The sequence below is a fragment of the Erinaceus europaeus genome, chromosome 7, assembly GCF_950295315.1.
Source record: "Erinaceus europaeus chromosome 7, mEriEur2.1, whole genome shotgun sequence".
Lineage (NCBI taxonomy): Eukaryota > Metazoa > Chordata > Mammalia > Eulipotyphla > Erinaceidae > Erinaceus > Erinaceus europaeus.
This window is the reverse complement of record NC_080168.1, coordinates 60,640,804-60,654,946: the sequence shown is the minus strand read 5'-3', so window position 1 is coordinate 60,654,946 and position 14,143 is coordinate 60,640,804. Positions and strand designations below refer to the sequence as shown.

General features: G+C 38.4%; 1 protein-coding gene across 11 annotated transcripts in view; it reads left to right on the top strand.

The window, feature by feature from the left end:
- The window catches only part of SOX5 (SRY-box transcription factor 5), a 1,357,610-nt gene that overhangs the window by 1,201,096 nt on the left and 142,371 nt on the right, over window positions 1-14,143 (top strand). The gene's annotated exons all lie outside the window — the stretch shown is intronic.

Here is a 14,143-nt window from a genome sequence, read left to right as displayed (position 1 = left end):
TGCCTCTCATCTCCAACATGAGAACAGGTCAAAGAATAAAAGACCTCTTGTCCAGTAAGAATCATCAATCTAGAAGGAAAGTTTAAAATGACACAGGCAAGAAATTAAAATCTTAAAGGGTTTTACAATTCGGTGCTGCTGACAGAATAAATACCATTGAAGGAAGATTTTTCAGCAAGAAATAAATACGGGTAAAAGATCTTATTAATGATTTTCAGGAAACCAGTATAACTATTGTGCACTTTTTATGAAAATAAGACTGGCAGAGTATCATATTTTATTTTCAGTCTCTCTCTAGTTCAATATAATGTCCTCCTGTTTTCTGCTAAAAACGTCAACAGTGTTGAAATTTAAGATCTTTAGTGTAGAGTCTGCCATACGATCAACTCAGGAGAGCAATTCCTACGTCAAATACCCTTGGTGATATCCTAGACAGCGTGGTGTTCTACTGTGTCAATATTTCTTTTACTAGTTTACAGATGACTATAGGAATACGCTTGCAGAATGAATATTTGAAAAGTATTTTATATAGAAAACACACAGCAACATAAAATGTTCAGATGAGAATACACGGGGGCTGGTGGTAGTGCACCCAGTAAATGCACATAACACTATGCACAAGGACCCAGGTTCGAGCCACCCACCCCTACCTCCCACTCCCTTCCTGCAGGAGGAACACTTCCTGAGTGGTGAAGCAGGTCTGAGGGTGTCTATCTTTCTCTCCCTCTCTCTGTCTCCTGTTGTCCCCTTTCAATTTCTCTCTGTCATGTAAAATTAAAATAGAAAAAGAAAAAAAAAAAAGGAAAGCCCCAGTGATAGCGCTGGTGGCAAAAAATAAAAATAAAATAAAAACATAAATCATCAGATGAGAATCCAAGTTAGCATGGCACCCTATAAATATCTTAAAGCATAGTATGATATTATCTTTCAAATGTAATGTAAATAAAAATATTTTTTGTATTAAGGGAGTTTATAAAGTTTGTCAGTGTTCCTTTACACTTTATTTCAGAATACTATCAAGGGCTTGTCCCATACTTACTGTTTTGGATAACTGTGTGAGCATGGATAAGCCTCTACTACTTTTTTTTTTTCCCTTCGCTAATAAAATTAGTTGGTGTATTGTACCATAGTAAAAGACTCTAGAGGGTGGGATTTCAGGTCCTGGAACATGATGGTAGAGGAGGACCTAGTGGGGTTGAATTGTTATGTGGAGGACTGGGAAATGTTACACATGTATAAACCATTGTATTTTACTGTCAACTATCAACTATTAACCCCCCAATAAAGAAATTTTAAAAAAATAATTAAACAAAATTAGAAGTGACACTTCTAGATCTGGTGCCCTCCATATGCCTGGATTAAGTACAAATAAACTAAAATATGATTTCTAAACACAACACTCTCCCAAACATAAGACATGCCTGTTTCTTTCTTTTTTAAAAAGTTTCTTTATTGGGGAGATTAATGGTTTACAGTTGACAGCAAAATACAATAGTTTGTATAGGTATAACATTTCCCAGTTTTTCACATAACAGTACAACTCCCATTAGATCCTCCTCTGCCATTATGTTCCAGGAGATATGACTATTTCAAAGCACATTAAGCACTACCTCAGTTACTAGTGGAACTACATACAATTTAAGGTGCCCTTTTGTTGGGTTGTTGGGAAAATCATGACACTTTTTTTTTGTATAGGAAAACATAGAAAAATACCTGACTTGGAAAGCTATCAGGGGAAGGGGTGGGATATGGAGAATGGGTGGTGGGAATTGTGTGGAATTGTACCCCTCCTACCCTATGGTTTTGTTAATTAATACTTTCTTAAATTAATTAATTAATTAATTAAAAAAATAAAAAATAAATAAAAAAAGAAAAATACCTGACTTTTCTACAGCCCAATAATTTGAATTGAGCCTCAAAATTTACATACTATAAAACTCACTTTTTTTTAGAGAGTATGAATCAGTGATTTTTTTTTTTTTAGTATATCCACATTTTGTGGCTATCACCACTGCCCAATTCCAGAACATTCCCATCATTTCAAAAGCATACCCTGTGCCCATTAGCAGCTCCTTGCAATTCAGCCCTCTCCACTGAGACCTTTTTTTTTTCTATTTTTTCTCCTTTTTATTGATTTAATAATGATACACAAGATGGTGGGATAAGAGGGGTACAATTCCACACAATTCCCACCACCAGAGCTCTGTATCCCATCCCCTCTATTGGAAACTTCCCTATTCTTTATCTCTTTGAGAGTATGGACCAAAGATCTTTATAGGGTACAGAAGGTGAGAGTCCTGCCTCTGTAACTGTCTCTGTTGGACATGGGATTTGACAGGTAGATCCATACTCCCAGCCTGTTTCTATCAGGACAGAGCTCTGGGGAGGTGGGGCTCTGGGACACATTGGTGAGGTCTTTTGCCCAGGGAAGTCAAGTTGGCATCAGGGTAGCATTTGCATCTGGTGGCTGAAAGGCATCAAGATATATAAAGAAGAACAAATTGTTGAATAATCAGGAATCTGAAGATAAGAATATAGCAGATGAGATTTGGAGAGACCATTTTTGATGTGTAGTGTTTAAAATAATTTAGGTTTCACTGAGATTTCTACAGTTTGAGAGAAAATTCCTAAAAACCTACTATGCCATTGAAGAAAACATCATAAATCAGAACCAAGTAATGAATTTTACTATGTCTCCTAATTATGGACTCCTGGAGAAATATACACAAAACATATAATCTTTGTTGATCATTGTTTTATGTTGTGTTTCATTTGCATGTAAATGACAATTAGCACTGTGATGCTTGCTGTAAAGTTAAGTTAAATCATTTCTAAGGCTGGATTTTGTTCATATGAATAGAAAAACCTTACTCTCTTGAACCAGGCTGATTATTTGTTAAGAACCACAATACACATAGCCAGGCAGTGAAGCAGGTCTACAGGTGTCTATCTTTCTCTCCCCTCTCTGTCTTCCCCTCCTCTCTCGATTTCTCTCTGCCCTATCTAACAATGATGACATCAATAATAATAACTACAACAACAATAAAAAACAACAAGGGCAACAAAAGGGAAAATAAATATAATAATTTTTTTTTAATTTAAAAATGATGTGGTGAATATCTTCTTTGAAAAGCCAGAAGAGAAAGAGCAATACTGAATAATGTCACACATAGGTGGAAGTTGACTAATACTAATACTATATAAGTACCTCGTGCTAACCGATTGTGCCACTGGAGCTCTAATACTAATACTAATACTAATACTAATACTAATACTAATACTAATACTAATACTAATACTAATACTAATACTAATACTAGGGCAGCGATAGATAACATAAGGTAAACTATGGGCTGGGTGTGGTGTATTGCACCAAAACAAAGGGAAGGAAGGAAAGGGGTGAAATGAAGGGACATTCGGGTTCTGGTGTATGATAGGGAAGGGACCGTCCCTAGGTTGGGAGAGTGACTCACAGGCACCTATTGAAGGTCAGGGGTCGTGCCTATATGTCAAAGACTATGCTGTAAACCATTATCTACCACCACCCCCAATTAAAGAGAGAGGGGGACTGGTATCCTAATATCTCACTCTTGTATAGTACCAAAGAATCACTACTAAATATTCTTTAATACCTTTGAATAATTAAAAAAATCTTGAAATATCTCTTCTAGAAATAAACTATCTGTAACACACACACACATGCACATGCAAAACCCATGAGACAATAATAGCAGTAACTACACATTTGAAAAAGCAAATACAAAAAATATATATATAAAAATATATAAAGACTATAGTTTTCTCAAGTAAAATATTGCCTTTTAAAGTAGATGATGCTACTAACCATTATTAAATCATTAACAGATAATATCAGAAAAAGTAGTTAATGGCCTATCCTATAAAATGCATCATTTGAGATATATTAATCATTGACTTTTAACATTCTTTCACTCATCTCAAAATTGGTTTTGGCAAATAAAGTAGCTGTATTCTTCTCATACTCTTTCACAATGGCTTTTATTTATTACTGGATCTGGATCGTTACCGCCATTGAGGTTCCATACTTACCAGCGTTTAAACAGAGATTTTTCTTTTTTACCTCTGAAGTAAGCAGCTATACCTTGTTTAGGCATTCATCATATTTCTAGTATATGTCATTATTCTGGTTAATACTATTTTAGTATATATAAAGTGCTTTCTAATAATGTTTTGCTTAAAACTTGACAACAGCTAAACAATTGGAATATTCGAATTAAATGAGAATGGTATTAAAAGTAGAATTCTGTTGCCTTAAAGTCACCAGTCTTACTTCTGCAGTTGGAAGCAGTTGTATCCTAGTCACAGTGCCAACAATAAACACATCATGCAAAAGTAAAAATGCAACAGTGAAATGAGCCATTGAAAGGAAGAGTCAGTGACCATATAATATTTCAGCTTCTATTCTATCTAGTAGCAATCTGGTTAAAAAGAAATGACAGTTGCCCTGAAGGAAATAAAGTAGAGGTATTATTGTAGTAGTAGTTTGGAAAGAAAATTGCACTGTGTCTTGACTGGATTATTTCTCTATCCTAGCAAACTATCTCCACCTCTCTGTGGTGCTGCTTCTTGCCTTCTTTATACAAATTGAGTTTGTATCATCTAAACTCATAGGGCCCAGGGGCTCTTTGGTGACAGGGAGAAAAAGGAAAGAGGGAATTAGAAAAAGAAAATGTGACAGGCAGTTTTGAAAAGAAAAGCAATTTTCCTTGTGGGTCTATTCCTAAATAGGAGTTCTTCAATGCGATATTTTGTTTCTACAGAGCAGTCAGTCAGAATCAAGTGCACGCTTGTGCTGTTTTGTGGGGCTTGGCACTGACAGGTTTTATTTAGGAGGGGTGGGAAGATAGGGGGATCGGATGTGGGGAAGTTAGTATTTTGGCTGTATCAGCCCTGGAGGCAGAGTTAGCACTTGCAATGGGACAAAAGTATTTGTAGTCATCAGATAACTTTGCAGTCAGCTTCAATAGCATCACTCTTTTTTTCTTCTTTTTTTTTCCATGTTGGCAGCCAAGCTCTTAGTAGAACCATCTGTCTTTCTATTAGTATTTTTGAGGCCTGTTTTGAAGCCACTTTGCTTGGCAAAGTCACTTTCATCCTTGGAAACGATTTTTTAGAAAAGTTCTATGGCTTTTTGCCGAAGAAGAGTACTATGTAAAAAAAAAAAAATCCACATGGCTGTTCATTTTTGTTCTAAAAGAATATGGCTACTTCGTCTTTGTCTCACATCCCAGGAAATCAGAGGTGATGTGGTTCTGATGTGACTGCTGGGGAAGTGAGAAACATCCCTGGCAATTGTAGCAAAGCCCATTACGTCCCCACATCTCTCAGTCCAGGTTCCTTTAGTCTTCCTAGTAGATTACTCAGAAAATAAATAGACTCTTTTATCCGTAACCCCCATGTAGTCTTCTTTTCTTTTTCTGAAAACTATTGGTGGGTAGTAAAACTGACCCATCAACTTGGTTGCATTAAATGAAAAATTGAAGACCCTTAGCGGTCATCAAGCATGTGGTGCCTGTTCCTGGTAACAGCGGTAAGTCGGCTCTGTTATCCCAGCGACTCCAGTCTGGGTAATTAGAGCCTGCCTACCTAAACCCCTCTTGCACCCTCATCTGAATATTACATTTCTCATTTTCCCAGAAACGGCTATGCAGCATCACTGTGTGCTCCTGAAGGGCCGCTAAGCTCCGCACGAAGGTGGCTGAATTTCAGCTGTAGGTGGAGCACTCATCAGGCTACTCATCTGGGGGAACATTTGCAAAGTTTTAGACTTTTTTTCCAGTTTATTTGCAATCATCCTCCCGCTTCTCATCTTAATGCTTGTGTGTGCATGCCTATGGGTTTAACACGTGCCTTCCCATAACTTCTGCTGTTTTGAGTTTTCAGGAGCTGCTCCTTGAGAAGGGGGTTCCTCTGCTTCTCAGATTTCCCCTGTTTTTCCACATGTCAGTCACACATTTCTGAGCTGGCTTTTGGGGAGGTAAAGTCTAAAAAGTATTTCTATGCAGAAGCAACTTTGATTTTCCCAACCCATTCCTTGCTCAGGCCTCTTTCCTGGCTAGAAAGCTGGGATCCACATTCTCTGGGGCTCAAAGTGGCAGGCCACTCAGGAAAAAAAAAAAAATCACCAACAAAGGAAGGTAACAGCTTCATAATCCATGTGGACCCACTACAGATTTTAGCAACTCACATTACTCTCTATAATTGTCCATGGTCTGCTTTCTTCTTTTCTCACAATTTCTGAAATAGAGTTACCTTGTCAAACTCCCCTCTCCTTCCTCCAAGCCCAATCTCTCAGGCCTTCTTTACTTGGCTCAGTTTCCTTCTGAGAGCACACACCTCCTTCTACTGTGCCCATTCATCCAGACCCAGAGAATGGGATGACATTGTCATTCAAATCAAAGTCCTAGGACTCTCCCTCTCCCTCTCCCTCTCCCTCTCCCTCTCCCTCTCCCTCTCCCTCTCCCTCTCCCTCTCCCTCTCCCTCTCCCTCTCCCTCTCCCTCTCCCTCTCCCTCTCCCTCCCCCCACTCTCTCTCCTTTCAGCTTCCTCTAGAAATTTAGTCCACCAGTGAGTGTGTTGTCTCTTTCCTATATTTAAAATTATCCATTTCAGGGAGCTGGGTGGTGCCACACCTGGTTGAGTGCACATGTTACAGTGCACAAGGAACCAGGTTCAAGCCCCCAGCCCCCACCTTCAGGGGAGAAAGCAGGGCTGCAGGTGTCTCTGTCTCTGTCTCTTCCTCTCTATCTCCCCCTTACCTCATGATTTCTGACTGTTTCTATCCAATAAATAAATAAAGATAATAAAATTTTTAAATTTCTTTCATGGTTGATAGTAAAATAAAATAATTTATACATATTTTTTAAAATAATAAAATAAAACCGTCCATTTCCATTTGCTACTTTCACACAAGAAATGCATCCAGAACTGTGCTACCAAAATAGTGCCATCCCTCTCTATAGCAGTAGTCAAGTGTCTCTGAACTTCTGCCCTGCCACAACCTCCTCCAAAGAATAATCTACAGTCATGGGCCAGGCAGTGGCGTACCTGGTTAAGTGCATTACAGTGCACAAGAATCTGGGTTCAAGCCGTTGGTCCCCACCCGCAGGGGGAAAGCTTCATAAGTGGTGAAGCAGGTGTCTCTCTGTCTCTCTTCTGCACTATTTCCCCCTCCGCTCACAATTTATCTGTCTTTATTCAAAATAAATAAATAAAGATTTTTAAAAAAACTTTTTAAAAAATCTACAGTCGCCTTGTTTTCTTGTCTGTCAGCCTTTTGTAATATGATTTCTACCCAACATTTTGTGGATTTGATCATGCTAGATTCAGTACTATTTTCTAGTAAACAATTCATAGAAATAATGTTTTGTCTCTCAAAATTTCTCTTTTCTGTCATACACTTCACTATTTGGCAATACCTCTGTCTTAAAATGTTGTTGGTTTTTATGCCACAGTACTCTTATGACTCTCTTTTTGTCTGACCTCACTGCTCATAAGTCATCTTCCTAGATCCTTCCTTGAATTATTCTATCCCAGGGTTCTTTGATGCTGTCTGCTCTCCGTATGCTGCAGGCTCTCCCCCCTCATCATAGCCTGCAAAGCCTCTGCCCTTGTGTCAGATTGAAATATCTATCCTCTGGCAGTGCCTCTCCAGTAGAACATCATGCAGGCACTTTAGACAGGCCGTATCTAAAACCATGGTCAGGGAAGGTATCACTGTTCCTCTATGCTTGGTTGTTTTAGACCAGTATAGATGTTATATAAGCCAGACACCTAAGAATTATCTTTGACACTGTTGTTTTCCTCACCTCTGTATATGGCACAGGTGTGTGTACCTCTTTCATCAGTATCCCCCATATCTCAATCTTTTCTAAATATTACTTAACTTTTTCTTATCACCTTCTCATGACTGCTCAGTCCTCTTTACCTGCTGTCTAGTTAGTTGATCAGCTCACGGTCCCATGAAACTATACTGCAAGTTAAACTAGTAATCTCAACCCCCTACTTGATAGATTCATGTAAGGGATCATTGAAGGGCATTGTGAACACACCATTATCTGAAATATTCAGTTATTTTACAGATGCGATATGTGGTTGGTTTGTGTTGGATGCATTATATTTTGGGTGCAAACCCATATGCAGCATCTGTTAGAATTATAAAATGTGTTAAAGTAATGTTTCATCTCAAAACTTAAAAGACATAGGAAGGAGCCTCTTAAATTTATTTTGAGTTATTCTGGCTTGTGAATAGCATGACCCCGTTAAAGAGATTAAACTTTTGCGACAAAAGTATTTAATTAAAACTTAATTATGAGTGTCACACATTTTAACCTTTAATTGGGAGTTTAAAGGGAATTTCATGCATGCAATGTCAGAAAATAAGTAAAGTTATTAGTCGGGGCTGAGTGTTCGGGATTGGCAAATGTATGAGAATAAATCACTAACCCTCTAATAAATTGCAGTGCATTTAGAACTTGTCCAGAAAAATCACCCTCTTTGGATAGGATACATCCTTTTCTCCCAAAAGGATGGTTCCATTTCAGCAGCAGTGGGCATGAAATATGACAGCCATAGCATTGGCACTCAAGATGTGCCAGTTCCATTCTCTGAAGTTGCTATGAGCAGTGAAGTAGCCAACACCTAGCAGTTTAAATAGAGCCTCTGACTATGATTCGAGTCTGCATCAACACATTGTCAGATTTTTTTCTTTGTTTGTTGTTTAAAGATTTTATTTATTAATGAGAATGATAGGAGGAGAGAGAGAGAGAGAGAGAGAGAGAAAGAACCAGACATCACTCTGCTGCATGTGCTGCCGAGGATTGAACTCACGACCTCATGCTTGAGAGTCCAATGCCCCATCCACTGTTTAAAGACACCTTACTAGTAGTTATTGTTGACTCATTCTGCATTTTCCACAACAGAACTGCCAACAGGATTTCTTAGTACTCTTCACAGGCCTGTGAGTGACCACAGCAGGACTGCCAGCTTGGGTTGTAGGAAAGATGTTTCAGTGAGTAAGGAAATTTGTTGAAGACTTCTCCAACAGTGAACGTCAACTACATGTTGAAATGCATTTCTAGTTGTCTGCACAGATCAACCACACATTTGGTATTCTATTCTTTTACTGTATGTCTTATTCCAAATACTAGCATGGTGCTCATGAACCTACCCAGCACATCTGAAAGCATCTCCATCACAGTGAAAATGAAATTGGACTTCTCCTCCTCTTTCTTTTCTCTCTTGCAGTCTTTCACACCTTTCATTTGTCCCCACTGTGTAGGGTCAAGAGTACTAGGTTGAGAGCTAAAAGCTGAACTTCCAGTGTTAACTGCATTCACACCTAAAAACAAGTATCTTGGATACTTTATACTCTTAACGATTTCTAATGAAAAAATCAGTATTTTTTAAAGAAAAACTTGTAATCAATTCTCGGTCTCTTTACTATTACTGTACCCCAAACCCTTGTCTTACTATTACTGAAACATCATTTGTGTCAGTATTGTACTTTTACTCCCTGAGCCTTCCAGGGTGCAAATAAATAGATCAACATAGAATTTTAAATCCCAGAAAGACCCTAGACATTATCTGGCACAGCACGATCTTCATGCTGACAAGTAAGACCTCGCTTGGCTGTATATTGTTCAAGAGCCTATATTTAGACAAGATTGCCACACACACATAAGTGGGTGGCATTATGCACATACAGCAGCCAATTAAGCAGTGTAACAAGAAAGCATCCTATTTACTATAGCAATCAAACATCTCTGAGACGCTTTAAACAAATAAATAGGAGACTATAAAAGTTAGATGAAGCAAAGAGATTTTAATAAATTAAAAGATCTAACCTGGTCATCAATCTCTCTTAGATTAATCAATTCAAATAGAAACCGCAACTAAACTTAACATACAAAAAAAAAATCCCCCAAAACCATAGAACAAGTGCAGGAAATATTTTTAAAAGAAAGTAGGAGCAATAGAGCACTCAGCTCACCTAGTATTAAAACATGCTGCAGTGGTGGGGCAATCGTGCATTGGTAACACACTATATTTGCTTGCCTCAGGCTCCAGAGATCTCAGTTCATGGTATTTTCATATATCAAAACTGAGTGACTCTAGTCTGTGTTTCTGTCTCTATCTCTCATGAAAATAAATACTGGTAAAGTAAATATTAAAAAAAAAAAACCTGTTGCAAAACTCAAGCGAAGCATCATGATGCTAGAACATGATAGCATTTATCTATTATGACAGTATTTAATAAATGTCTAATATTTTTGCATGACTCTTCAAATCATTATAGATGCATCATAGCTTTTTTATTATGTATTTATTATTTCCTAATTGGATAGGACAGAGAGAAACTGAAAGGATAGATAGATAGATAGATAGATAGGTAGATAGAGAGATAGAGAGAGAGAGACAGACTGACTTGCAGTACTACTTCACCACTCATGAAGCTACCCCTTGCAGGTGGGTGAGGACTGGGGCTTGAACCCAGCTCCAGTGCTTGTGCATGCTGATGTGGGGCATGCTATCACCTGACCCTCTATAATATCATACACCATAAGTATATATATAGCTAAAGCTTAAGAATAGGAGTACAAAGTAATTAATACTCTATACCCACATTCTCTCTGGAGAAATTGGATTCCTTTCTGGTCATTCAATAACTTTACTGTGTGCACAAATGTCCTTTTATGAATATTTGAAGTTGATTCCTCAATAGGTAATTAGTGAGATGGGATTATATGATTCATGCTTCTTTATGAATTGTCAGTACATATAACAGTTTCAGCTACTGTTCTAAGCTGTAAAGTGCATTAATAAGCAAGTCACAGCCATTTTCCCAAATAATCTCATAAAACCATAGAGAGACTGTCATAAGGTAAATATTGTATTAGTTAAGTATTGCACTAAGTATTATATTAGTTAGAAGTAACAGTTCCTTCTTCCTGAAAGCTAGTACAATAAGAAAGAAGTGCTCCTCCACTAGCAAAGACATTGTGTGTCTCAGAACCTTTGAAAAATGAGTAGACTTTCGCCAGGAAGAAAGAAAGTGAAATCACTCAAAATAGAGGCAGAATGTCATTTTGAATTCGTCTGAGCATGGGCAAGCGCCAAGTGTACAGGGAACTGTTGGTGACAGGTCAAGGGAGGAGACCAGGGTATATGTGAAAGAGGCAGCAGAAAAACAGGCGGGGGGCAGGTTGCAACAGATCTTGAATCCTGTGCTGAGGAATGTGGTCACCATTCTCTTAAGTAAAAGCAGATTCAAGAAAAGACATGAGGAAAACATGGCTACAACCATCATTTGGAAGGGATTCTATGAAGAGCATAGCCTAGTGTCTGGTTTTATCCCTTTGGGCTGTTACCATAATGTGTAGTCCTGAGCTACTCCTACATCTCAAGGTGCTTTGGAACTCAAGGCACAGCCTAAAGACAAGCAAAGCTGTCTGGGGCAGCTAAGTATTCTGTAGGGCAGTGCTTCTCAAAACTGCACACATGCTGGGATCCTCAGAAAAGATTAAAGAAATGCGCATTTCTGGATATCTTGCCTGTTTATTGATATTTGTTTGTTCTGAGAAGTGAGGAATTGAGACTTTTTCACAGTTTGTCAAGTGATTCTGCAGTATATTCAAATTTAAGAAGGAGTGTACCAGAATAAGAACCTGAATCTTCAACAATTCTAGGTGTCATTCTACCCTCACTCCCCCCCCCCATTTTTAAAGTATATGAAATTTGCCTTTTGGAACCCTTGTGTTTTGTTTAACAACCACCAGAGTTATAGCTGGGACTCTCAGCAGCCATCCCCCCCTTCAATAGTGTTTTTTGATAGGACAGAGAGAAATTGAGGTGAGGGGAGAGAGAGAGAGAGAGAGAGAGAGAGAGAGACATAGACACTTGCAGACCTGCTTGTGAAGCATCTCCCCGGCAAGTGGATAGCAAGGGGTTCAAAATTGGCAGCTTGTGCATGGTAATGTGTGTGCTTAACTGGGTGCTCCACCACCTTGGCCCAACCCTTGTATATTTTAAAATATTTTTTTATTTATTTTGGATAGAGACAGAGAGAAATTAAAAGGGTGGTAGGAGGTAGAGGAGAGAGACAGACAGAGAGAGAACGCTGCAGCACTGTTTCTCCACTTTAAAAGCTCTCCCCCTGCAGGTGGGGACCTTGAACCCTGATCCTTGTGCATTGTAGCATGGCCTTGCCCTCTCTTGTATGTTTTTTAGTCTGAAGTTTCTTCTTCACTCTAAAATGCTCTTACTGGGAGCTGGGTGGTGCCTGCTGGTGTCTCTCTTTCTATCTCTCTCTCTCAGTGTCTCTCTGTCTCTATCCAATAAAATGGAAAAAAGGCCACTAGGTTGAGTGCACATGTTACAGTGCACAAGGACCCAGGTTCAAGCCCCTAGTCCCTACCTGCAAAGGGAAAGTTTTGATGAAGTTGTGGTGACGTAGAGCTGCAGGTGTCTCTCTGTTTCTCTCTGTCTCTCTCCCCCTCTACCTCTCCCTTTCCTCTCAATTTGTGGCTGTCTCTCCCCAATAAATATAAAGTTGTGAAACAATAATAAAAATAAACAAAATGCTTGCATTAAATGTATGACACATCTTCTAATTAACATTGTCTTAGGTAGGAGACCTACTCTATAATATACATTATCTATATACAAGGTACTTGAAAACAATGAAATACAAAGATTAAACACGAGTTAGAGATCACTGTTAACCAGCTGGTGTGATATTTATTTTAGCTTCTTCTTCTGCACATTATCTTTTCACACAGGGCTACACCCCATGTTGTCATGCCTCTTGTTCCTACATGCTTGCTCAGTGTGCAGGCTTTCACCTGTAGGCTATTAATCCACTGTTTTCCATGGCTTTCTCTGTAGATTACTTCTTTTTCTAGTATGCTTCAAACATTCTGACTCCAGCTTTAGCTCTAACCTTACAAACTTCCTTTTCCCCTAGCACTTGTAGATATTGCCTTTTAGTTTTACTTTGGTAGCAGATAGAATCAGCGACTGAATAAAGATGTGATGATTTTATTTTTATATACTTCTTTGACTTTTTAAATATTTATTTGTTTATTATTGGATAGAGACAGAGAAAAATAGAGAGGGAATAAAGAGAGGGTGAGACAGAGAGACACCTGCAGCCCTGCTTCACCACTTATGAAGCTTTCCCCCTGCAGGTGGGGACCAGGGGCTTGAACCTGGGTCCTTATGCATTGTAATGTGAGCACTTAACCAGATGTGCCACTGCCTGGCCCTTCTTCTTTGACTTTTTGCCATTATGCCTGCGGTAATGTATCTTCAAGGGCATAGGATCTTGAGTTTCTTGTTTACAGTGGTATCTTTACTGCCCAACTCCATTTTTGTACAGATGTTTATTTGAATATTTTCCAGATAATTAATGTGTTGGAAAAGAGCGGTAAGGAAGAATAAAGTGTCAAGTATATGATTTTCAGCATAAACCAAAATTCTCATGCATGCATTCATTCAGTTGCAAAGGCTAACTAGTAATCATGTTCATCAGAGAGTTTAGTTTAGGTAAATTTGGAAAAAAATAATCCAGGTATTTCAGTTAATGACTCCACACTAGTGAATAATGTGACAGCAAATTGACTGCATTAGGTTATACTCCTAGAAATTCCTGTTGAGCTCAGAAAAAGTGATGTTGTGCTGGAATACTTACTGATGTGAATTCTATACCCTGAGAATGAAGCTAGCGAAACAAGTGTATTCCAAAAATAGCAATAGAAAAAAGCCATGTGGTTTGAAATTTTGTTCAACTGCTTAAAAAAAGATAAAGACATTAATGTAGAGCTGGCTTTTACTCCTATTCTGAGTTTGTCATTCCATAAACTCAATCAAATAAGTGAGTTCTCCTAACAATTATATTGATAGCATAAAAAAGGCATATTGTATAAAGTAGTGACATGTTCCTCTCTGTTAAGAACATCTATGTCAACAGCATTAGCAGGTTAGAGGGTGAATCTAATAACACCTACTAACGAGGATTCTCTTGTCAAAGGTGGCCCTAAGGTATGACATCATGCTCAGTGTTCTAATGAGCTTGTACACCAGTGTATTGTGCACAGGGAAACTG